Here is a 26,380-nt window from a genome sequence, read left to right as displayed (position 1 = left end):
ACTAAAAGCTTCATTCTCATCATATAGAGAAGCTTCCACTATTATACATCAAGCTTCTCCTTCCTATTTCTAACTATCCATTAACCCACTCTGGCTACACTACACCTACACTGATCAATTCTCCTTATATGCTCCTCTCCTCTGGCAGGTACATTGTACCATTCTAGATTGCTCATGTATCATCTCACCCTGATTTATGTGTATTCAAGAAAATCTTTTAACTTGGCTGATGGATGAACGAGGTCAAGACCAGTTTGTCATTTGGTTTGGATCAGAGAAGGTATGATCTCATCCTGATTTACGTGTATTCATGAAAATCTTTTTACTTGGTTGACGGATGAAGGAGGTCGAGACCAATTTGTCATTCAATTTGGATCACAGACTGAAGTTTATTGGAATGATGTCAGATTAGGGAAACCCGACCTTATTTACCACCGTTATATAAGTCACATTTTCTACAATTTAGATGGTTGTAGCAAAAGAACATATTGTATATTGACAACTAGCTTTTGTAATAGTTTTGGATAGAGAGCTTTGTGCAATGGTCTCTGCTTGGGTCTTACCTTGCCACAATTCATAGACAAGGTGTAGCTATATGGGGTGGTGCCCAAACCTTTAACCAAATAATGCGATACATTCATCCTCAAGTATGACTCATCTTCTCTGGTCTATGGTTTGTAAGTTGGGAATGTTGTTGAATATGAATGTTTGCTCTTGTATCAATTCTGTGATCTACTCTTTCAATTAGGTCGATTGACATCTCTCTAGGAGAGAAATATATCATGACATATAGTAGTCATGAACCAAGCAACCCTAGAGATACACAATTTATTGATGAATTTTTTTGTTCTTTGGAAAACTGCATGCACAAGTGTTTACTGATGTCTAGATATGTTTATCCAGAGGGTGACACTTAATATTTATGCTGTGAGGACTGGGAAAGTGCTTAGAGAATCTAATGGAAGTGCATATGATTTTGCAACTCGTGGAACAAGGGGTGTGGCAGGTGTCTCTTGGCCAATGTTTAGGTATAGTTATTCTCTATTTCTCTGTTATCATTTTAAGTTAACTGAGATTAACGAAGACTTTCTTTCTGTTGCAAATGGGCGGGAGGCAAAGATAATAAGTATTTTTATTGGATAGGCAAGAATGAAATCAATGTGTATGAGATTGAGACCATGGGTATTCTTGATAAGAAATCTTTGAGAGTAGACAATGTCGTGGACTTTAGTTGGTATTAAAATTGAATATTTAGCTGGAGCAGTTTCTTTTCCTAGCCAAACTGTACAATTTACTTATGGCCTCAGTATTTGTGTGTGTGTGTGTGTGTTTTGATAATTCAAGTACGTGTTTCCTCGGAGCAAATCAACCAGACAGTGTTGAGCCTCTTTCTATTCCTTGTGCAAGTCTTTCTTAATAACTATTTGTGTTGTCTTAAAGGGCTTTGATGTAGTGTTCAATACTCTTCAAGAAAAGCTGGAAAAGTACCTGAATCGGTGGGGGGAATATTGTCGAACTAATTGCTTCACATCTCCAACTAAATCTTCTAGTGTTAAAAAGGTATGCAACTGAATTGCGGGCTTGTTATCACTCTACTTTCCCATTTTTAAAGCTACAATTAAACTTTGTGCATGTTTATGCTTTCTTATGCCAACACGTATTGTTACAGTGTTTGGTCAGGTAGTCTTATGGAATTTACAAGATTTTCTTTTCTCAATAGAATTCTTCTTTGTTTAAGAAAGAGACACATAATCCAAACACTGTATTAGAAGAGGAGCAACTGGATGCATAACTTGAATCAGTTCCTAGCAAGCTACATATTGTATGTTAATGTTTTGTGTTCAAGGCCGGACTTGCACCTTGCAAGTTTCACTATATACATATGACTACACATGATTTCATTGTGCTTTGATCAAACACTCTGGTTGGTATATGTGTGATAGGTTGGGAAAGAGTCAGCAGGAATACACAGGGAGTTGCGCAACTTGGAAAGATTTTTAACTATAAAGAAAGATGTGGTAGTAAAACTTAAAGATGAAGAGTATCATGACATGCTACAAGATACACATTTTTGACATTTCATTGTAAGCCATAGTTACATACATAAGGGTTGCAGACACATGGAGTTTATGAGGCTTTTTTCTTAGAGTACATAGAGCTTTGGATACCACGAATGAAGTTGATGATTAGTATAGCAAGCTTGGATCTATAAAAATGCTATAGCTAGTGGAAAACTCATTCTATGCTCATGTGTTTTCTTGCATCACTAATGCCCGCACCCAAAAGAATCCCATGGAAAAATTTGAGATTGCAAATGCTTGCGTTCCTAGTGCAACTCCAAATCATTGAAAGTAGCTAAATCCTGAAAGTGAATTATGTAATACCCAAAAACAAGCCCATGGTAAAAGATAATTGTTGGTGATATTCAACCTTGCTGATAGCATTTCAACTTCAATCCATATTTTTAAGCTATCTCAAAGATGTGGTTATGGATTCTTTGGCCCTTCTTTTTTCAAACGGGGATTTTGAGGATCATGAGGAGGTTCTTTAGCGATTATAGTGTCCTTTCTTTCATGTGGCAATCTCTTTTCTTTGTCATCAAGCTACCATCCCCTATTGCTTGTATGTCTATCCCATGCCCTTTGGTTGCTCTTTTTTTGTAGGCTATGATGCCTTTAATATCCTTGCTATTGCCTCCTAGTTGGTTCATAGGATTGGCTCACCCATTCTTGAGTGGACATCCCTTAGGTAATCCGTTCGAGGCTTCTATACTCCCCTTAGTCCTATGACTCTGCAAGGTGATTTACTATAGGTTTTTCTATCCATCCGAGGGTATCGTCAATGTTGGTGCGTTTCTTTGGTGCATGTTAGTGATGTTGGTACCTTGCCCCTATTATCTTCGAGCTCTATTTTTTAGGCCCTACATGTTATTGACTTGGGCTCTTTTGTCAATTCATGATCTTCCTAGTCTCAGGACTCGTATTGTCTACATCGAGCTACCCATCTTTGTTGCGGATTCTTCTATAAGAAACACTTTTGTGATAGGTTGATAGGAGATGAGGCTACGAGACCTCATGTCACTCTCGCAAATGTCTCTATCAAAGCATATGCCACATGCAATACTTTACATCCATTAGATTCAATCTAATCATGTTCAGAAAATTGTCCTACAGGACCACCCTGTAGAAAATGGCTCATATATTTTGAACCATAACTTAGATCGCCAAGCTTTAAAAAGTAAAAATATAGCCCCTCTCATGATATAAAACCTATTCTAAAGACACCTGGACGAAATTCTGAAGATTTCAGCCCCTAAAATTTTATGCACAACCTGCAACTATTCATTATAGCATGTAGTCCTAACTAGACGTCGACCTTCCCAACTCTGTATCTCCTGCATACGAACTCAGATATTAACCAAACTTTGTAGAACCCTTCCCAATGTATAAAAGCCCATTTTGGGTGTGTCTATCACTATTAATCCTCTCCCAATTAAAATAATTTTAGACATCTTCACTTCAGTTGTGTTTGTCCACTGTAGATTCCAACAGCCATATAGCCCTCTTAGGTCAAACATCCACTAGATAGTCGACCAATAAGGCATAAATGCATGCAAGACATCCCCTTTGGCTTTAAATAGCTTGCATATCACAAGGAATATGCCAAGATCAAAGATCCACGTCATTAACCTACTTAATTTGTTTAGGTCATCTTTCTTTGCATCCTAAACAATGGTATCCTCTATAACCTGCATCAACATCTCTCTTGTATTTTCTATTATTTGCTTACCCTTAATATTATCCACATTCTCTTTCTCAATATCATTCATTCCTTAGAACTTTGTAGCTTCTACATCTTCAGTCTTCATATTTGCATCATCAAACTCTGTAGTATCCACATCCACAAACTCTGCGTCATGTTCGAGCTCCTTTTTCATCCTAAATCTCTATATCATCTGAAAGCTCTTCCATATTTTCCTCTGCATCATCAAGTTTTTCTGCATCCTACATGTCATGTGCTCCATCTGCTTATATTGCATTTGTAACTACCATTAATGCATCTTATTATTAAGAAAAAGTCGAAATCTCTATATCTTTGGTATTCTCCTATAATGCCTTTAGTGATGTTGATACCTTGCCTTTATTGTCTGACCGTTCATTGAGCTTTGTTTTTGAGGCGAGGCCCTACATGTTCTTAACGTGGGCTTCTATTTTCTCTCAATTCATGGTCTTCCTAGTCTCAGGACTCGTATTGTCTACATCGAGCTAGCTGTCTTTCTTGCAGATTCTTCTATAGGAGCTACCTTTGTGATAGGTTGGCAAGAGAGGGGGATAAAAGACCTCATCTTAGTTTCAAATGTCTCTATCAAAGCATATGCCACATGCAAACTATCCTATAGGACCACCCTGTAGAAAACTGCTTGCATCTTTTGAACCATAACTCAAATCACCAAGCTTTAAAAAGAAAAATGTAGGCTTGCACGTGATCTACAACTTATCTGAGATACTTGGACCAAACTCTGAAGATTTCAGCCCCTAAAATTTTATGCGCAACCTGCAACTATTCATTATAGCATGTAGTCCTAGCTAGACATCAACCTTCACAACTCTGTATCTCTTGCATACGAACTTGGATATTAACCAAACTTTGTAGGACCCTTCTCAAGGTATAAAAGCCCATTTTGGATGTGTCAGTTACCATTAATCCTCTCTAAATCAAAATAATTTTAGACATCTTCAGTTCAGCCCTGCCTGTACATTGTAGTCTCCTACTTGCTTGAATATCCATTCGATAGTTGACCAAGAGGATACACATACATGCAAGAAATCTCCTTTGGCTTTAAATAACTTGTATATCACATGGAATATGCCAACATCAAATATCCACATCATTAACCTATGGTCGATCACATTAGATATACAAATAAAAATTGAAGTCTGCTTTCATACACCCCCCTCTCCCAAAGGGGGTTGGTTCATAGGATGCTACACATTCTTAATCTAGGCCTATTTGGTTTTGGAGAACTTTCTAATTGGGCAGAGAGGGTGTAGAAGGAGGGTGGCTCGCCTTAGCTACAGGCTACTAACTGATTGGCCTCATCGAATTGCAGTCCCTTTTTGTGTTGTAATCTACAATCAGCTCCTTTAATAACATTCACATCGGTCGTTGTCATTAACAACTTCTTTCCCTACAGCACCCATCAAATTCTATCTGATAATATTAGGCAAGTCTTATAGATTCTGACACCAATAAGTGAAGCAATTTACATATCAATCAATATTGTTAATTTTTGGATTTGTTTGGTGGCTGGACAAACTAGTACATTTGTTAATTCTGTTAAGGTAGTATATATGTATCAGACCTCAAACTCTCAACATGGCTAATTCTAGACCTTTTTTGATTGAACAGTGGTTCCGTTTGCCCTCTTCAAAGAACTTTGGATTGTATCTTTACACAGGTTGTTTCCATAGAACCCTTTTGTTTCAATTGTATAGACATCATCTCTAATCCTACAAATAGGAGTTTTCTCTAGTAGTCCACCTATGAGTTAGAGAATCATGGCTTAGAAAAGAGAGAGGACGATGCATGCCTCTAGCCCACCCAATGATACTCTAGTCTTAGGCAGCACCACAACTGTCCGTAGTAAGAAATAGAAAGAAATAAGCTTCCCCTTTGTCAAGCAACAATCCTAGGTACTTCATTGAGTAGTAAAGAAGGTATATGGGGCTTAATGAGCACCACCCAAGCATCAAAGGGATGAAAATGTACATGTGTGGCCAAGGTGAATAGCACTAGGCCTTGAGGCTGCCTAGAAAGGAAAAGGGTGCATCTTCATCTACCCTATCATATTTGTCTTTCTTTTGTTAAGTCCTCCACTGCACACTCTTCTATATCTCTTCTCTTAAACACTTTGCACCTTTTCCCTTCTCGAGGTATCCTCATGTTAGTCCTATCGACCTTTGTTAAAGTATATATCGCATACAATACTTTACATCCTTTAGATTCAATCTCTTTGTGCCCAAAAAAACTGTCCTATAGGACCACCTTGTAGAAAACTGCCCCTATCTTTTGATCTGTAACTTGGATTGTTGAGCTTTCTTCTGCAAATTTGTAGCCTTAATTTTGATCTACAAGAGTTGTGAAGAACTCATAACTAAATTTCAAATATTTCAGACCCTAACATTTTCTGCATAGCTTGCAACTGTATTTTACTACACGCAGTCTTGGACAAACATCGACCTTCTTTTCCCTGTAACTTTCGCATACCAAGTCGAATGACAACCAAACTTGGTAGGCCTCTTCCCTAGGCATAGAAGCCCATTGTAAAAGTTTCGGCAACCATAAATCCTTGCTGACATAGAACAATTTTCAAGATCTTCAATTTTGTTCCAACTTGACTACTGCAGTAACCTACAACAATATCCCTCCTCCTGGATCAAATGGTTGTTGGATAATCAACCAATAAGGCATGCATCCCATACATTTACTTTTGGTATAAACAACCTATATATCATACTTAGCAACACATGGAGTCTGCTAGGATTGAAAACTTGCTTCATCATTCTACATATGTTGCCCTCTTAAAGACAATCACTTGAATATTCTATCATTTCTTTTTCAGGTTGGTGAAACTCTTGAAATCCATAGATAAGTATGTATACATCTCCTTGTTTTAGCATCCATGTCTAAAGCACAAGTTGAGTATCATCACCCCCTCTAGCTTTGCAATCCATAGCATATCTCTCTGTGATTAATTTGGGAAGAACACCTATGAAAGTATCTTTGTCTTGTACAAGAAACATTGTCACAATGTCTTTTTTTCTCTCCTCTCTAACTTTTGCATCTTGCATATGAACACCCTCAATTAAAATTTCTGGTTTTTTTGTATCATCTTAAGTCTATACCATCTACATGCACTTTATCCATTTCATCTACATTCTCAAGTATTTTAGTATTAATACTCTTAGTCAAGGTATCATTAGTATGCTCTTTCAGTGTCTCTTTTGCATTCATTGTATTAGTAGTGAGCATATACTCCTTAAAGCATTGTCTCTTTGCAAGAAGCAAGAACTCCCCATTCCCAATCTTCAATTTTGCTAATGTCTTTATTGAAAAATATTTTTTGGATTCCTCAAATTTAGTTGCTTGGCAACCCTCTTCATTTTCTCAACATTGCTAGGAGGTAACAACCCTGCAACTGGTTTCACTTTCTTGTCAACTTTTTCGTACTTGGTTTGAACCTTGGCTTCACTCTTTTTCTCTTGTAAACCCAAATTTTTCTGCAAATGGGGAGTACCCAACCCTATCAGCTCAAATAAATCATTCATAGTCTCTTTGGACTGCATATAAATAGCCCCAAATTTTGTATGCTAAAATGAATCAGCATAAAACTCTTTTGGTTGAAATAACTCATTCCCCTGTAACTCTTTTGGCTAATAATTCAGCCTTCTTCTCTGTTTGCTGAAACACGTAAGCAAATAACTCTTTTTGTTGAGAAAACTCAGCACCCAACCCTCTTTGTTGCATAAAATCAACAATCTCATGGTGCATATCTAGGGAATGTACTTGCACAAAATTCAAACCACTTTGCAACGTGTTTTCAACATATCTTAAATCTTTGTAATAGTATTTGCATAAGACAACCCATCATACATCCCATCAATGCACTCCTCATCTTGCAATAAACTTGCTCTTCTCAATCCTTTTTCTTTTCTTCATGCATATTGCTTGGCAGATCTAGACATCTTTGCAACTTTGTGAAAACTAACAGAACTCTCAGTTGAAAGATCAATAAATCTTGAAGAAAAAGCATCATTACTAGGAGGCGAGAGCTTTTCTCTCCTTCTACCACCGTCATCTTGTAGGATAGAGGAACCTAGTGAAAATTTGGCTCTTTTGCAAGTACAGGAGAATCCCACAATGTAGGTAATCATTACACGTACATGATCCTCTGCAATGCACTGCTTATATACTCTTCACAATCTTTGGATATACTGCAACACTCTCAACAAGAATTTCATCATCACTCTCCTTAGTTAGCTCCTCAATTGTGATACCCTGCATGAGAGGCTCTTCTATAGTCTAAATCACACGTTTCTTTCTCTTTATGATGTCTATAATTTCTTCATGAAACTCTCTTTACAATTCCCAAAATCTCTCCTAAGGTGATTTCAATCTTGCTATTCAAGATTCTCTCCTATAATACACTTTTAAGATCCATTTCGGACTTAGTATCTGAAGCAAGCTTGTAACTTGGTTGTTTCTTTGGACTAGCATCTTGTTTCTTCTACTTCTTCTCTGCATCCTCCTTATTCTATTCAGGCTGTGGTCTAGAAGGTGGTGCTATAGGCTCACCCCCTGTAGTCTTCTTGGAAGTATTATCCCTTTTTTGCTTTTCCTTATATGTACCTAGGTTCTTTGTTAAATAGGTATAAACTCAATATTTATCAATTGGAGATCCCCACCCAATCTTTGTTGTAATGCTCTTCCTTAAACCAAATAAATTTGCTTGCTACACTTAGTCCGTATTTCTAGTCTGTAAAGCAGAAATCCCTAACTTTGATTTACACGTCGATTTCTTTTCAATTTGAACACCATAAGTCGAAGCATCTCCTACTCTAGCTACATAATATGTCAAAGTAGTCATATCCTCAAAAAGCTTCTTTATTCCACCCTTACCAAAATTTATAACAATATACTTATTAGTCTTGGTTGCACAGATCTTTCCATCTAGCCAGAAAATCAAAATTTTTTACATAACATTCTTAACTGTTCACAATCTTTGTGCTCGTGCTTAGGGCTATCACACCATATGCATCTACGCAGGAAAATATTCGTAGGCGGAGCCTGTGAATGACCAGTTTTCCCAGAATCTTCCTACTTAGCCAATTTAATATACAAATCTCCATAGTTTTTCAGCAGCTTATTAATGACATCCTTTTTCCTTGACACTTTAAACCTTTTATTATTTTATTTTTTTCATTAAAAATATCCACCAACTGATTATAGGATATCTTTGGTTTAAAGAACAAATATCCACACTTTCAAAAGTCTAAAATAAAAGTTTCACCACATATTCTATAACATGAAAGTATACGTTGGCTCTTAAAATTATCTATGCTCGACTAGATTTTCTCCCAATTTCTAATAATCACCATCTCTTGTAATCCAACCTTGGTATCGAATAAGAAATTTATGAAGGTTGTGGAAGCAGGAGCTACTAATAACATTGCGAGTGTGACTATTACAAACAAAATGGTGAGTACTAGGATTACAAATGAAGCTACAAATACCAACATCAATCAAGCGCTCATCATAAATCCCGAGAAACCATATTTGATTATTATTTGAAATATTAAGGTCAACAAAAAGCTGCATTCGTAAGAATATGATTTTTTAAAAAATCTCATGCATAAAATAAATCCTAGAGAAATTCTTAACCGCAAATTCCAATGAATAATTTGGGTTTGTACAAGATGTATTGGAAATAGGATGCAAAGAAGATACTAGACATTCCGAAAGACTTAAAAAGATTGATTTGTATTGAATTGATGGAACCTCTAATTGATAAATACAGATGCTAATTCTCATTTAAAAAAGTCTTTCGATGAATTTTTTAAAAATACTTTTCATAATAAAAATAACCAAGAATGTCAACTTATCATTAGAAAATGACCCATAAAACTACATAAAGAAAAAGAAAAAGAATATCACAGGAGTTTCTTGATTTAAAAAATAGAAGTTTAGGAGAAACAAACCCTTCTTGAAGTTTATCTTGGGATAGATTCCAAGGGGGAGAAAAAGCAGAGAAAATATTGGAAGATGTGGTCACTTACGCTAAGTTTAGCCCTTATATTGTTATTCTAGAAAAGGGATTTGCCTTGAAAACAAAATCCTTGAAAAGTTTGTGTATAATGCATTTGAAGTAAGATATTTGTGATTGTAAACTAGGTACTAATCTTTCCTAAATTATCAAGCTAAGAGATAGTTAACCGAGTACAAATCACAGATATTGAGGCAGTATTCTGATGGGCACAGAGGCGCCGAGTGAGGCAGTGTTCTTTGATGGTGCTAGACCTCCCCAAGGTCAGCTTGAATAAAACCTACTTCAAGGGGTCTTTGTTTTTGTGTCAGTGAGTACAAACCTATCATGACACGAAGGGTCCTATTGTAGGAAACTCTAGTTGGCAGGAGGAGGTGAGAATACTAAGGGGGCTCTAGTCACAAATTCCTTAGACTCTTACAAAGAACAATCAATTACCTTTGGAACCTAGATAGTATTCTCGAAGTTCAAATACTGGTCTAGGAGCTGAACATGGAAATAATAATACCTTAGGGTTGACATTACATCCAGCCAGGATAAAAAACACTGTAAAAAGATATTTTTTCTCAAATGAACTATTGAGAAAGAATTACTTTACACTTTTTTTGTGTCGTGAAATAAAGACTTGTAACAAATTTGTGCTAAGAGATAATCAAATAATCTGTTGTTATATGTCAAATCTAAAGTGGTAGGTAATTAGATAATTAAAAACACTCTATCAAGGGAAGCACGAGGATCCATCCCCGACAGGTCGAGACCTATGGTTGGGTTGGACTCGGTAAGTCCAAAGCTTTCCTCAAAAGGAAAAATTTACATTCATAAATAGATAAATGAATTACCAATCCATAACTTCCTCCTTGATAGAGAAATATACACACACCAAGGCAAACCAACTCTCGCACACATGCCAACAAAAAAACTCTTGACATGCAATAGCAAGATGAGGAAAAGATGGCCATGTGGGAAAAGATGGTACTCAAGGGTAATTTTGCACCATTTGCATTGGCGAGTTGAAATCACCAAAGCTTAAAGCTCTTCATGTCCCTAAGAGATAATCGCACCTTCATTAAAAAAAACACCCATGGAGTGTTAAAATTTCATAGACTCATGGATGAGCTCATAAGGAGAGCTCTAGCCATCAAGAAATATCTTATGATATTAATAAAGCTCTCAACAATTCAAAGTCTTAGGTGCTCTATCAATCTTACAAAGATGTTGTAACAGAACTATTCTACAAGCCCCTTAGCTATTCTTGACAAATTTTGAGAGCTAGAGTAAGAAATGATAGAATGCTCCTCATCCTCCCTTCCATGGATGAATTAATTGGAAGCCCCTTTATCATGTTAGCACTTCATGTGCCTTCTCTAGAGTATTCTAATATATCAATGGGTTGCTATCTATAACACTACGTACCCCCACAAGTAGTGTTTGTTTTAGGACCTTCTTTACCATAAATCCATAATCCAAAGATGTCACATTTCTCCTCCCTAAAAACTACATTTGTCCTCAAAACAAGTGGGGGAAAGAATTGTGTGAAAACTATTCGTTCGTGTTGCATCCTCTCTCCCATGTTTTCTCTCTTTAATGGAAAATCTTTATGCTTAATTCAACATTACACCCTTTATGAACTCTAGGTTGCCTGCTCTTCTCATGAGTGTCTAATATGTTTTTGTGGCTCATGTGGAAAAGGTTGGTGTATCGGTGAGTTCTTCAGATTAACTTCTTGAGATTTTTCCTTGATTATTTCAAGTAGTGTTCACTTACGAGTGAGTTGAGTGAACCTCATGTTATACTCTTGCTTTTGGTACCTCTGCGTCAGGCAGCTTGACCTCATTCCAATCATAGAAGGCTTGAGTCCCACTCAGCGCCACGGCCACTTAGCAAGCTGCTGATGTGGGTCTCTCTGGATTCTCTAGGCGACACCTGTAGGCGCGACTGATGGGGTTGCCCATGGTGCCATGGCCGCTCGCTACGCCCAGCAGGCCGCACACCACCACCATAATAATAATAGCAGCCACATTAACTGATCCCCATGACCATCTGATCCCCATCCTCGCACTCTTACCACCAATATCGCCCAATAATTGTCTCATCCTCATTCGGTGCATGCAGCTGCACATTCCGAATTGCCGGAAGACGATTCTAGCTCCTTCGTTTCTAGTTTAGTGGATAGCTTTTGATTTTCCTAAAGCGGTGGTTGGTTTTTCTACTGTTTCTTGAGCTAGGTACGTCTGAAATAGTTTCGTTTATTTCTCCTCATGGTAGTACTTTTATGTCTTTTAGCATGTTTTAGTACGTTCGTGGCATGTGCCTTTGTGACACGTGTCAAAGTCCGTAGCGGGTACTTTTAGGTCACATGTCGACCTTTTCTTTTTTTTCCGTAGGAAGCTTTAAGTATGTATTAAAAGGAAAATTTACAAGTTATGTAGAAGTTCAAGCTCCATTACAGGGGAGCAACCTCGATCAAAAAAGACCATATCTTTATCATTGAACAAGTCCAAAAACGCATGAGCTAGCTTTTCTTCTATTTTTCTAAACTTAGTTCTATTACTGTAGTCCTTAGAGAAGGTGTCTTCTCTTCATTCTTCATGATTCTATTATGCAGCCTTTTTTTAAATTTCTGCAATCATGGCTGCCACCTCCATCTGCTGAACTTCTTTCTTGATGTCTTTACATTGTTGAATGGCCTTCTTTACCTCATTTTCATCTTGCAAAAGCAAATTAGACTTAAAACCCCAGAGAGGATCAGCAAATTGCTTTTCAAATACCATTTTATTCTTGCATATCCATATGTTCCATAAATAGAGACTTCTCAGCCAATTCCAGACAGGGGGGTACACCATAAATTTCCCCTAACAATAATTATTTCCAAGTGATCTTAGTGGGTGCCACTTCAAGATTAAAACCTGCAGTAAACGAAATATGTTAGTATTCTGAGAGCAATTAAGAAACAAATGAGGGATAGATTCTACCTGGATACCACACCTTTGGCATATTCCATTTCCTATGCCAACTTTCAGAGCCCTCTCATTGGTCAAAAGGCCTTTCGCCGTGATCAAACACATCAGACAAGAAATTTTAGGTTGGATAGAGGCAGACCACAGGTTGTTGAATCTGTAGTTCCATTGATCTACATTCCAATTAATATGCCATCTAGCATTAAGTTTGTAGCACAGTTGAGCATTGTTTATCTTAAGATCAGGCAGTGGAAGTAGTGACTTGTCTCCTTGCAAACACACCCCTCTATGGTTGAATTGTTGGTTGAGATTTATTCCTTTTGCTCTATGTTGGTCCCATAACATTTTCCTTCCCCTTAAAAAATCAATTTCATGTTTTTTGAGGTTAAATAGTTCTCCCATCTTTTTCTCTTCAATCCAGTTTTTGTCTTTATAGTCCCATATGTCACCCCAAGTTTTAATCCCCTTTTTATATAGTTTATAGGCCAGATTGGCCTCTTGGTCTTCTATTGCTCCATGAAAGAAGCTGAACCAAATAGAACCTCTGGAGCTCCAAGGGAGTGTGAGATTGATTTGGGAAGAAGGCCTAAGGAGACCCTTGTATTTGAACCAAGCTTCCCAAATTCCTTTGGCTAGTTGAGAACAATTTTTGGTTTTTATATTACAGGGCTTATTGCTACTCTTAGAGGATCAAGTCCCTTCCACTTGGAGCATATTGACACTTGGAAATGTTTGGTTGCGGCATGCAGAAGGTTTATCCAATCTTCCTCCTCTCTGTTCAGGCTTCTTGCAATCCACTTAGCCGCTAGCTTTTTAGCCATGCTATGAAGATTAGAAAGACCACTTTTTGGGTGTTGTACATATCTTCCAAGACACTTTAGGTATCTTGAATTTATCCCCATCCCCACTCCATCAGAAATTTCTGCCAAACCTCTCAGGTTGTTTCATCCCTGTCTTTGAGGGTTTCCAGCATGCAAGAAAATATATTGTTGAGAGCTTCAGGGTCAGTCATAAATCCTCAAAAGATAGGAATTAAAACCCTGATAAGTCCCTCTCCCAGGTGGCTGATAGAAGCTAGTTGCTAGGTATTCCTATGGGCTCTGATGTGACTATGAAGCAAAGGTGGCACATGTTGGCCTTTTCCACGGGCCTTTCTGTCAGCATTCAAGACTCCGGACTTACAAATTATTATTACAATGTCGTCATGTGTCTTTTCGCACCTTTATGTCACACTCCGTGCCACCTGGCAGGAACCTCTACGTCACGTGTTTTTTATATGAATCCCACCTTATGTTAAGTATATTTGCAGATTCCAAATAAATCTGTTATACATTTTTTTGGTAAAAAGGGAATATATATATATATATAAGCCAAAGAGAGAAGGACAAGGTCTCTAGGGAGGTGAGGACTCAAGAGAGCACCATTACATAGCCTTGCAAAAGATTAAGACACCTTGCATACCCCTAACCCCTTCATCATTTGAGGAGTTTTTGCTCGGAATAGAAAACCATTTTTCCATCTCTCTTGTTTGAAGCAAGGATTCACTTCTTTAGTATCCTTGATGCACTTCCAAAGAGACCATGCTATTGTGGAACACTTGTGAATCATGAGGAGCCTAAGGCCATCAATCCATCCTTGAAAAATCTAAGCACTCCTTTCTAACCAGGATTGCCAAAGATAAGTTTCCCCTATCTTATGCCTGAGCAATGAGCCCATTTCTTTGCATTCACAAAGAAGAATCTTTCTCCAAGTGAAGGGAGCTAGATGAACCTCAATAAGCATGAGTTGAATTGTTAAAGGAAAATTGGAGTTAAGGGGACAGTCTAGGGCATGGAAAAAATAGTTTCAAAATATTTTTTTACATCTTGTGCATATTCCATTTCCCTTCCCAAATTGGAGAGCTTTCTTAGCTATCCAAATGGCTTTATGAAGAATCAACCACAAAAGGATATAATGTTTATGAAGACAACCTCATCATCTCATTGCAAGAAGGGTTCCCAATATTTGTCTTATTTGAAGTGTCCCTTTGCTGTTGAAACACAATTTAATGAATGCTTTTCCAATACCTATAGCCAAGCTTGTGTGTCTTATGAGCCTTGGTGAGATAGCTAGAGGGAATGATGCCTATGATTTGGTTGAACCAAATTGAGTATTCTTAAACATGAGAGATTTGTGAAATGCTCATCAGCTGGAAGATAAGTAGGGGGTTGTATTCCATCCAAGCTTTTAGAAACACAAATTAGAGAGGATCCTTTAGGAGTAAAAAGAGCTTTGTTGAACATGATTTCATAAAGAGAAAAGTTGGGCCAAGATTTTATGGATAGCTTCACTAAGGTGGCGCAATAATCCTCTAAAGAGAAACTCTCGATAGTCCATTTGGTAGCCAGCTTTTGCCAAGGTTTAACTATTTAGGAGATAATGACCACCTTCATTAGCATCGCGAAGTGTGCAGGTTTGGGAAGCTACTTTGAAAATTCTATTTCCATCCTCATTACCTCCCCATAGAAAAGTTTCTTACCCATGAGTGCTATTTTTTGAGATGAAGCTTACAAGGGGTCCAACAAGCCAAAAAATAGACTATTGCTAGTAATCAATAATGAATCTGAACAAACATTCTGGCATAGAGATTGGTATGCATTCCTTTCCATATATTCAACATGATTTTTAGTTTCTATCCCACCTTTGTTTCATGGTGACATTAAAGCCCAATGGGATACCAAGTAGTTCGAAAAGTACACCATTAGGTATCTATTTACATCTAGCTTGCAAAACGAACATGGGGTGGTGTTTGGTGTAGAGACTTGAAGATAGTCTTCTTATAATTAGTGATGCAACCACTGGCTAGACAAAAATTGTGTGTGTATATCCAGTTGCCCCTAAGTCCTCCATCCATGTAATGTATGGGATAAGCACATTGAATTTCAACCCCAACAACCTTCCACTTAAACTTCAATGTGTTTGTAAGTGATGGATAATGTATGTAACTATATATGTACATATAAATACTAGTTGAAAATCATGTCTACCCAGTGCCCATCAATGCATGATAGTGTGTAGATTGCTAAGAGGATAAGCCCTTTGTAGGAAGATCTCTAGGATTGTGATATATGTGAAGCTTAACAATCCATATTTGCTTGTCCTCAAGCACATGAGTTATGAAGGCATACTTCACATCACATTCTTTGTCTTTGTATGAAACATTGGATTTGGTGCCAATCAGATAGCACTCTAACTATCACATGAGAAACTAGAATCTCTATAGTAATGCCGAAATCTTTTACTAGACAAGCAAGCCATATGGCCCATTTCTAAGCTTGTAATGCTACAACATACTCAACCTTTGTGGTAGACATAAGTATACAATATTTCAAATGAGATTTCCATGAAATGGCACCACCAAACTAAAAAAAACATAGCTTGAATAAGACTTTGTTTTGTCCAAATCACCTACAGAATCTATATGCATGTAACTATATACACTAGAAATTTTCCCCAAAGAAAATGCACATATCCTTAGTACCATTCAAGTACCTCCTGATTCCTTTCCCAACTCCCAATGCTCCTTTCAAGGATTGGATATGTGCCATCTACTAGCTAATCCCATTGGAAAAGCCATGTCTATAGAAATAGGCATGATTGCATAAATCATGTCAACCACTGCTATGGAATAAGGCACCTTACTCATTTGAGCCATTTCTCATCTCATTTGGAACAATCCTCTTAGTCAAGTTTCACATATGGAGGCAATGGATTACTCACTACTTTCCCCCTCTCCATATTGAGATGCTTAAGCAAATTACCAATCTACTCAATCTAAGATAAATTATTTACTTCTAACTTGCACAATGTGCATGCCAAAAATTTGATTGGCTTCTCCTAGATCCTTCATTTCAAACTATGGATTCAAATTTGACTTTAATGTAGCTATCTCATGACCTCTTTGTTGGAAATTAGTATATCATCCACATAAATAATGAGAATAAAAAAGCTAGCATCCACAGCTTGCTTACAATAGAGGCAATTTTCTATCTCACATTACTTATATCCTTGAGAAAGCATAAATGCATGTTACTTCGTATACCACTCCCTTGGCGACTACTTAAGACCATAAAGGATCTTCTTTAATGTGAACACCAAATGTTCCTTGCCCTTCTCAACAAAATCTTCTAGCTACCACATGTAAATGTCTTCATCAAGATCACTATGCGCGAATGTACTATTGATATCCGTTTTGACCAAACAAACTTAAGAGAAAGTTTATCCTAGAACATTTTGGGAATATGTCAATAATATTGTTCACAATAAAAGGCTCTAGGGTGCCTTTGTAAAAGTTGCTCTCTAGACCAAATCACTACAAGAAGCTTCTCATCTATAGCCTTATTTGATGCTCTATTAATAAAATGAATTGTAATATAAACACTCCTCTACCAAAATTAACTAAGCAATCTAGCATTGGAGAACATGATATGTATATTCTCTTGAATGGTAGAGTTTAACCTTTCCACAATACCATTTAATGGAATATTTTATGGAGTATTCAACTTAATTTTCATATCTTTTTCATCACAAAAGTAATTGAATAATTTGGAGAAATACTCCACCAATCTCTATATAGTATATAAGCCTTTTGCCACATTGATTCTCCACTAATGTCGCAAAAATTTGAGACACCAAAAGGAGATCATCTCTCCTTATAAGAGGGTATATCTATAGTGTGTGTGAGAACACATTTGTAAATGTGACAAAGTAGGATGCACCTCTTAAAGAAAAAGTAGGCATAGTGCCACAAGTGTCACTATCTACAAGACTAACTTTTACAAATGCTACCCTTTTATTTGAGAAATGTGTTTGTTTACAATATATACAATGCTCACAAATAGGATTTAAATATGGGAATATAACCACAACATGAAAGAGCCTTCATTAAATTTTGGCTCATATGTCCTAACCAATCATCCCACTAAGAAACACTGGGCATCTCAATTACAAGTACAATATGGTCTATACTACTAGAAACATGAGGCATATACAACATTCCGAATTTGTGGAACCATGAGATATGGTAATAGAATCTTTGGTATTTCACCAAGAAGAATAACCAAACACATCATAGTAGCAATATCATCTACTTGTCTGGCACTACTCAAGCTATTCACTAGTTTGGAAACATTTCGTACGTTCTTCAACATAAATGAAGATCCATTCTTGAATTTCAACTACATATCTTTAATGTCAATGATGTCACATGTATAGTTGTTTCCAAGATATACACTCACTTTCCTTGATGCATCGTATGTGATGAACCACTCCTATGTAGAGAAACATGAAATAATGCTCTCAAATCAATGATCTAATAAAAAGAGACATATTCCAAACAATCAATCAGGTGTGAATCATTGATTCTAGGTGTTAGTAACATATCACCAAAGTCAATAGACAGTATCTTGAGTTTCTCAATCTTGACACCACAAGACTTCTCTTCCTTCTTGCCCAAAGACTATAAGGGCATTGATATTTTTAACAATATTGGCATTCTCATGATTGAATTTCTCATAAAGAATGGTAAGAGCAATGTTCATTGTCTTTAGTCCATCTATAGGATGATTCTTACTAATTTGTCTCCTAAAAGTATCCCAACCTTTTGGCAATGTAGCAAGTAAAAATATAGCTTCAGGAGATCTTGGAGAGATAAAATATTTTAGGAAATAATAACTATTTTGGAGTTTTTCAAAACGTTTATATTTTCATGAATAAACATATCTAGAATTTTTAAAAGATCATTATCATAACATTCTTGTGGGGCTTACATCAAACCTAAAAACTAGGCTACAAAGATCATGAATACTAATTTAATAAGGATCCTACCTTGTTTTTATAAAAGTGAAAGTGAATATTCAATCTCAAATATTTTGACATCTTGTTACCTCCCTCCATCCTCATTCTCCCTTTTCCTTTTTTTCTCCTTGTTGGTTACTTACTCATTCTTCGACTTTTTTGAATTCACACAATATTCTTATTCAAAGTTGCAAATTAGATATTTATCTATAGATCAATCATCCAATGATCCTTGTAACATTGGTAAAAGAGATCTCTATCACCTTAATGTTGAGCTACAATGTAAGTATGAATGAATCACGGAAATAACAACACAAATAATTATTTGAGAGTCCATGAAACATGTGTTTCGATATGAAGGAACAAAATATCGATATTTGGTTGGATGGAAGATTATACTGTAAAGATCTTATAAAAATAATACTTATTTTTATAATAGATCTTCACTAATGTGGTTTATTGGTGATGATTATAATGGATTTTTGGGCTATATGTTTAATTTTATTGTAGAGAATGATGTTCTTAAATTGGAAAATCACTTGCTAACAAAATATAGAGATGAGTTGTTGCAAAAACTACAAGATTGTGAGTAGAAGAATCATTCATTGGAGAAGAAAACAAGCTAGTTTAGTCCTTCCAAATCAACAAAGATCTCTCAAGAATATTGAGCATCTCAAACTAGGAGGAGGTGGTTGCAATAAAAGAATTGAAGTAGCAAGGTATATCCTTTTACTTGAGAAATGCTGAGTATAACTTTGCTTCTAATAGTATCTGAGTTATGATGTTGATTTTCTAAAGATCTCTACTACAACCAAATTTAAGTGAGAGAGATGCTTCAAATGCATTTGAGTTTGTTAACCTCAGCACAAGAAGAAAGTGAAAGAAGTGGAAAAGTGCAAGTTGGGTCACCTAAAAGAGGGGCCCTAAAGGAAATTAGACACAACAAAAGAAGCAAGAAGGGAAATGGCCAAAAGTGCAAGGGCAACCTCAAAGTCTAAGTCAAAGGCAAAAGTAGATTTTTAAAATCCAAGGCATCCATAAAACTTTTGAAAAAGAGCATCGGGCTCCCTCCTGTGAAAATTCTAATGGGTAGAAGGGCATGGGTAAACAGAAAGGGAAACTAGAAGGGAATGGGAAAAGAGGATCTTGCCATGATGGCTGGTCATGTAAAAAAGGGGATGGGTGCCCAATGGGATGAGGACTTTTATATAAACTCAAAAAGTGAATGAGAATCTCATCCTTTGGTGTGTGGAAAAGTGGACTCTTCTTTTGTCTCTCCTTCTTTTCTCTTACTTTCTTGTGAGTGCTTGAGGGAGGGAGTGTGAGTGAGTGTTAGTCAGGGAAGGGTTTACAACCCAAGAGGCAAAGGAAGAGCTCATTTGCAATTGTTGCATTTTGAGAGAGAGAGAGAGAGAGAGAGAGAGAAATGAAATGATATATTAACGTGTACAAAAGGCCAAAATGACCTATGAGACCATGAGTTACAATCATGTGTATGATGGTACAACTAACTGGGCAAAATATGTAGCACAAAGCAAAATAAGAAAGGAAACTAACTATGGCTATGTGTAAAACAAAGAGCTCTATCTAGTAACAATGAGCTCCAAATGGTACAAGGAGAGACCTATTGTCACCCTATTCAGAGCAACTACCTAGTAGCTACGCTTTCCACCTCAGGGAAATTGCATGATGCCCAACATGTATTCCATGGCCTACCCTCCCCCACCAAGAACTTGTGGACTTGCCTCATCTCTGCATACATCAATTGCGCCATGCCTTCCACCTCTACCACCAAATGCCCTTGCATTGAGCACAATGTGGTCAATTCATGTATGTGGCCCTATGCAATGCCTGCTCTTGGCTCTAGGATGCTACCGTGGGTAGGCAAACACTCACTAATATCTTCCAGCATGGATTGGATGCAGAAAGTAATGTGTATGGCACCCCAGTGGACATGTATGGAAAATGTGGCTCCCTCACTGAAGCACACAAAGTTTTCAAGAGCCTACCAGTTCAAAATGTGGTTTCTTGGACTACGCTCATTGTAGGGTATACTGAACAGGGTCTCAATTAGGAAATACTAGATTCTTACAAACAGATGCAGCTCCAAGGATTGCATGCAAATGTTGTCACATATGTTTATTGCTTGACATCTTGTGCAACCATATGGATTGTGGAAACATGCTAAGAACTACACGCAAAAATCACTCAAAAAGGCTTGGAGCAAGAGTTCCATGTCAACATCACACTAGTGGATATGTATGCCAAATGCAACTTGCTCAGAGAAGTATGTCAACTATTTAACAGACTGCAAGTTAAGGATGCTATCCTATGGATATCTCTACTTGCGCGATGTGTTGAACATGGCCATTATGATAAAGCCCTCAGCTATTTTGATCAGATGCAGCTGGAAGGTGTATCTAGAGATGCTCTAGCTTTCATTCTCTACTTGAAAGCTTAGAACCATTAGAGCCTTGGAAGTGGGCCGGTGACTCCATGCCAAAATTTGGCTGGCAAGATTGGAAAATCTCTCAATAAGCAATGCATTAATTGACATGTATGGCAGATGTGGCTCCATAACTAAAGGGAGGGAAAAAAGCATTTGATGAGCTTCCAGCTTGAGATGCAGTTTCCTAGACTATATTGATCAAAGGATATGCTGAAAATGGGCTCAATGAAGAGGTACTGAAGTGTTTCCAACAAATGCAATTAGAATGTGTCCTTCTGGATCTATTGACTTTGGTTCTTGGTATAAAAGCTTCTGGCACTATATAGGGGCCTTGGAAGTGGGTAGAGATCTACATGCTGAAGTATGTAGAAAGGATTGGGACAAAGAGCTTTACATGGGAAACACACTTGTGGATAGGTACATGCAATGTAGATTGCTTTCAGAAGCGCAACATGTGTTCAATAGGATAGCAAAAGATAAGGAGGCTAAAATAATTTGAGGTTTATGGATAGTTGTAATAGAGATTATAGCAGTTTTACCTTGTACAATGGTATTATGGAAGCTCAATCAATAGTTGATGAATGTTAATTAGCAATAGACTTGATGCTAATGGAACAAGCAAAAATCCTGCCATCATGGGTGTCATGAGGGCAATTGAGAAGAAATGATAATTATGAGTTATCTTGGTCAGATCAGTAATGGATATGCCCCTGTTCTTAGTTGTCACACTTCACACATTTTAAGTTACCCAGATTTTGATAAAGATGGACAAACAGAATTATCTTACCCATCATCTAGTAAAAAAAAAATAGTAATAAGGCACAGATTTGTGCCATGGGTAACAACAACACGAAGGGCTACTTCATCCTCATCAGCAGGATCCACTGTTGCATCTTCTTCTTCTCCACCATGCATTGGGGCAACAAGATTGACTGTAGGATCAGTTGCATCTTCATGTGTATAGATATCTATTTCATTGTTGGCTACCCTTGATGGGGCAAAGAGATTGGCAAGCACAGAGAGGTGGTCAGATTCTTGTGATATCATTGCCATCCACATGATGAAAAATAGTCATTCAAGAAAGACATTGCAATGCTATGTTTTGCCCAAAATTAGTTTGGTAGTAGACCTCACAATGTGGCTCTTACTCAAGCCTATTCTTATAATTCCTCTGTAGACAAGCGAGTTGAGCTAGGAGCAAAGATAGTTTCAAATAAGTCAAGTGATCCTTCAGACTCATGTAAGGGCTTTCGTTTGTTAAGTGTTAGCTTTGATGGTCATTATCTAGCAGCTGGTGATCGAAATGGCAATCTTCATGTAAATGATCTAGAGTCCCTTCAGATTGTGAACTTCAAGGTAAGCAATGGTTGATCAAATGTGTATATGTTTTTAGTAAACATCATAGTTGGACTTAAAGGTGCTAGGAAGGCACTACTTAACAACATTATTTAACAGGTGGTTGGTGATACTATTCTAGAACTTGTGGTAATACTTGGTTGGAAGCGCATGATGCAGAGATTCTTACTCTGATCTTTGGAGTTGTGGCCCTCACAGGTGTTGACATTAATGCCATTCAAATTTCCCTTTTGGCATTTGATGGTAGAGACTGTCTTATACATATATATGATGTTTGCAAGTATTATGACTTCTACATTCATAGTCTATCATCCTTTGTCAACATGGTGGTCATTTAATTCACTTTCAGAGTTCATGTTTTGGAGGTAGATATTTTTATTGTCTTGTGCTATTGAAGACTTTGTCTAATAGAGTACTTCTCTGAGCACACTTGATTTTTGAATTCGAAAACTTTGATGTGATCGAGACATTAGATGATCATTCCACTTCAATCATTGCAGCAAAATTTTCTTGGGGTGGTTTCAAATTGCTGCGCACTAGTGCAAATAAGAATGGATTCCTCCTAAATTCATGTTTTTTACTCTGGAATTTAAGATTCTCGGGTGTATTTTGTATTGGCCCAATGGTAAAACCACTTGCCTGCATATCAGTGGTGTTTTGCAGCATAGAGGCAATGGTAGTGGGCATTAAGAGTACACGTTATCATCAAGAAATGGCTTCTTGTGGCACAATTTATGATATGGACATTGATCCATACAACAAGATAGTAGTAAATGTTGGAAAGGTTGGAAGTTATTTTCATGGAAGGTTACCACAAGTCTTATATTGAAACACGATTGGCTAGCATGTTAAGCTATTTGTCTTGTATGGTTTCAGGACTAAGCACCTGGTTCAACTAAAACACCATCCCCTCTTGAAGTTGAGCCCATCCCTGGTGGCTCAATGCTTGGAAAGGAACAAGAATTCTTGAAACTAAAAGAAGGTCAGGTAACATTAAACGATGGTTTTATGGTATAGCTTTAGAATGCTCATTGTGTAAGTCCTTTCTTGAAACTTTTGCAGATCCTTTGTTACAGATCCTTCACTAAGAGGATTTTTATTGCAGCTTTTGAAGAAGTTTTTATAGAAAACACTTATAAATTTAGAAGGAGGTTAGGGCTAAAGGAAACCTAAGACCTTGATAAACCATCAATTTGAACCTAGGAACAATTGAAGTTCCAAGAAGGAGACTAGGCTGAAATAGAGATACTACAATTACCGCTGAGATTCATTTTTCCATCAAGGAGATAGGCTTCACCCTATGACAAGTTCATGGAAGCTTAGCCAAGTCAAATGGGCCTCATGGATCCCATACATTTTCTTTTGGTCTAAACAACCTATATATCATACTTAGCAACACATGGAGTCTGCTAGGATTGAAAACTTGCTTCATCATTCTACATATGTCGCCCTCTTAAAGACAATCACTTGAATATTCTATCATTTCTTTTTCAGGTTGGTGAAACTCTTGAAATCCATAGATAAGTATGTATACATCTCCTTGTTTTAGCATCCATGTCTAAATCACAGGTCGAGTATTGTCACCCCCTCTAGCTTCGCAATCCATAGCATATCTCTCTGTGATTAATTTGGGAAAAACACCTATGAAAGTATCTTTGTCTTATACAAGAAACATTGTCACAATGTCTTCTTTTCTCTCCTCTCTAACTTTTGCATCTTGCATATAAACACCCTCAATTAAAATGTCCAGTTCTTTTGTATCATCTTGAGTCTATACCATCTACATGCACTTTATCCATTTCATCTACATTCTCAAGTATTTTAGTATTAATACTCTTAGTCAAGGTATCATTAGTATGCTCTTTCAGTGTCTCTTTTGCATTCATTGTCGATATAGCTTTGATCTTTCTAAACATTGCATCAGTAGTGAGCATATTCTCCTTAAAGCATTGTCTCTTTGCAAGAAGCAAGAACTCCCCATTCCCGATCTTCAATTTTGCTAATGTCTTTATTGAAAAATAATTTTCGGATTTCTCAAATTCGGTTGCTTGGCAACCCTCTTCATTTGCTCATCATTTTTAGGAGGTAACAACCCTGCTTTCTTGTCAATTGTTTTATACTTGGTTTGGACCTTGGGTTCACTCTATTTCTCTTGTAAACCCAACTTTTGCTGCAAATGGGAAGTACCCAACCCTATCAGTTGAAATAAATCATTCATAGTCTCTTTGGACTACATATAAATAGCCCCAAATTTTGTATGCTAAAATGAATCAGCATAAAACTCTTTTGGTTGAAATAACTCATCCCCCTGTAACTCTGTTGGCTGATAATTCAGCCTTCTTCTCTCTTTGTTGAAATACATAAGCAAATAAATCTTTTGGTTGAGAAAACTCAGCACCCAACCCTCTTTGTTGCATAAAATCAACAATCTCATGGTACATATTTAGGGAATATATTTGCACAAAATTCGAACCACTTTGTACCTGTGTTTTCAACATATCTTCAATCTCTGTAATAGTATTTGCATAAGAGAACCCATCACACATCCCATCAATGCACTCCTCATCTTGCAATAGACTTGCTCTTCTCAATGCTTTTTCCTTTCTTCATTCATATTGCTTGGCAGCTCTAGACATCTTTGCAACTTTGTGAAAATAAACACAACGCTCAACTAAAAGATCAATAAATCTTGAGGAAAAAGCATCGCTACCAGGAGGCGAGAACTTTTTCTCCTTCTACCACTGTCATCTTGTAGGATAGAGGAACCCAGTGAAAATTTGGCTCTTTTGCGGGTAGAGGAGAATACCACAATGCAGGTAATCATTACATATACATGATCCGCTGCATAGTGCACTACTTATATACTCTTCACAATCTTTGGATATACTGCAACACTCTCAAGAATAATTTCATCCTCGCTCTCCTTAGTCAGCTCCTCAATTGTGATACCCTGCATGAGAGGCTCTTCTATAGTCCAAGTCGCATATTTCTTTCTCTTTATAGATCTATTTTGAACTTAGTATCTAAAGCAATCTTGTAACTTGGTTGTTTCTTTGGTCTAGCATCTTGTTTCTTCTACTTCTTCTCTGCTTCCTCTTTATTCTATTCAGGTCATGGTCTAGAAGGTGGTGTTGTGGGCTCACCCCCGTAGTATTCTTGGAAGTATTATCCCTTTTTCGCTTTTCCTTAATAATCACTTATGTACCTAGGGTCTTTGTTAAATAGGTATAAAATCAATATTTATCAATTGGAGATCCCCACCCAATCTTTGTTGTAATGCTCTTCCTTACACCAGGTAAATCTGCTTGCTACACTTAGTCCTTATTTCTAGTCTCTAAAGCAAAAATCCCTAACTTTGATTTACACGTTGGTTTCTTTTCAATTTGAACACCATAAGCCGAAGCATCTCCTACTCTGGCTACACAATATGTTAGAGTAGTCATATCCTCAGAAATCTTCTTTATTCCACCCTTACAAAAATTTATAACAATATACTTATTAGTCTTGGTTGCACAGATCTTTCCATCTAGCCAGAAAATAAAAAAAGTTTACATAACATTCTTAACTATTCACATTCTTTGTGCTCGTGCTTAGGGCTATCACAACGTATGCATCTATGCATGAAATTATTCCTAGGCAGAGCCTGGAATGACGAGTTTTCCCAGAATCTTCATACTTGGCCAATTTAATCTGCAAATCCTCCATAGTTTTTCACCAACTTATTAATGACATCCTCTTTCCTTGACAGTTTAAACCTTTTATTATTTTAACAATTTTAACACTTTCAAAAGTCTAAAATATTTGCCAACTGATTATAGGATATCCTCTTTCCTTGCCAACTGATTATAGGATATCTTTTGTTTAAAGAACAAATCTCAACACTTTCAAAAGTCTAAAATAGAAGTTTCGCCACATATTCTATAACATGAAAGTATAGGTTGGCTCTTAAAATTATCTATG

At 37.0% G+C, this 26,380-nt stretch overlaps 1 pseudogene; it reads left to right on the top strand.

Annotated features, from left to right (window-relative positions):
* LOC148022334 (eukaryotic translation initiation factor 3 subunit B-like) overlaps positions 1-22,594 on the top strand; it is a 28,351-nt pseudogene extending 5,757 nt beyond the window's left edge.
* The last annotated feature ends 3,786 nt before the right edge of the window (positions 22,595-26,380 follow it).

The sequence above is a fragment of the Lygodium microphyllum genome, chromosome 17 (assembly GCF_053477565.2).
Source record: "Lygodium microphyllum isolate KBCC chromosome 17, Lygodium_microphyllum_v1.1.10, whole genome shotgun sequence".
NCBI lineage: Eukaryota > Viridiplantae > Streptophyta > Polypodiopsida > Schizaeales > Lygodiaceae > Lygodium > Lygodium microphyllum.
Note: the sequence above shows the minus strand (reverse complement) of the source record. Positions and strands in the feature narration are given on the sequence as shown.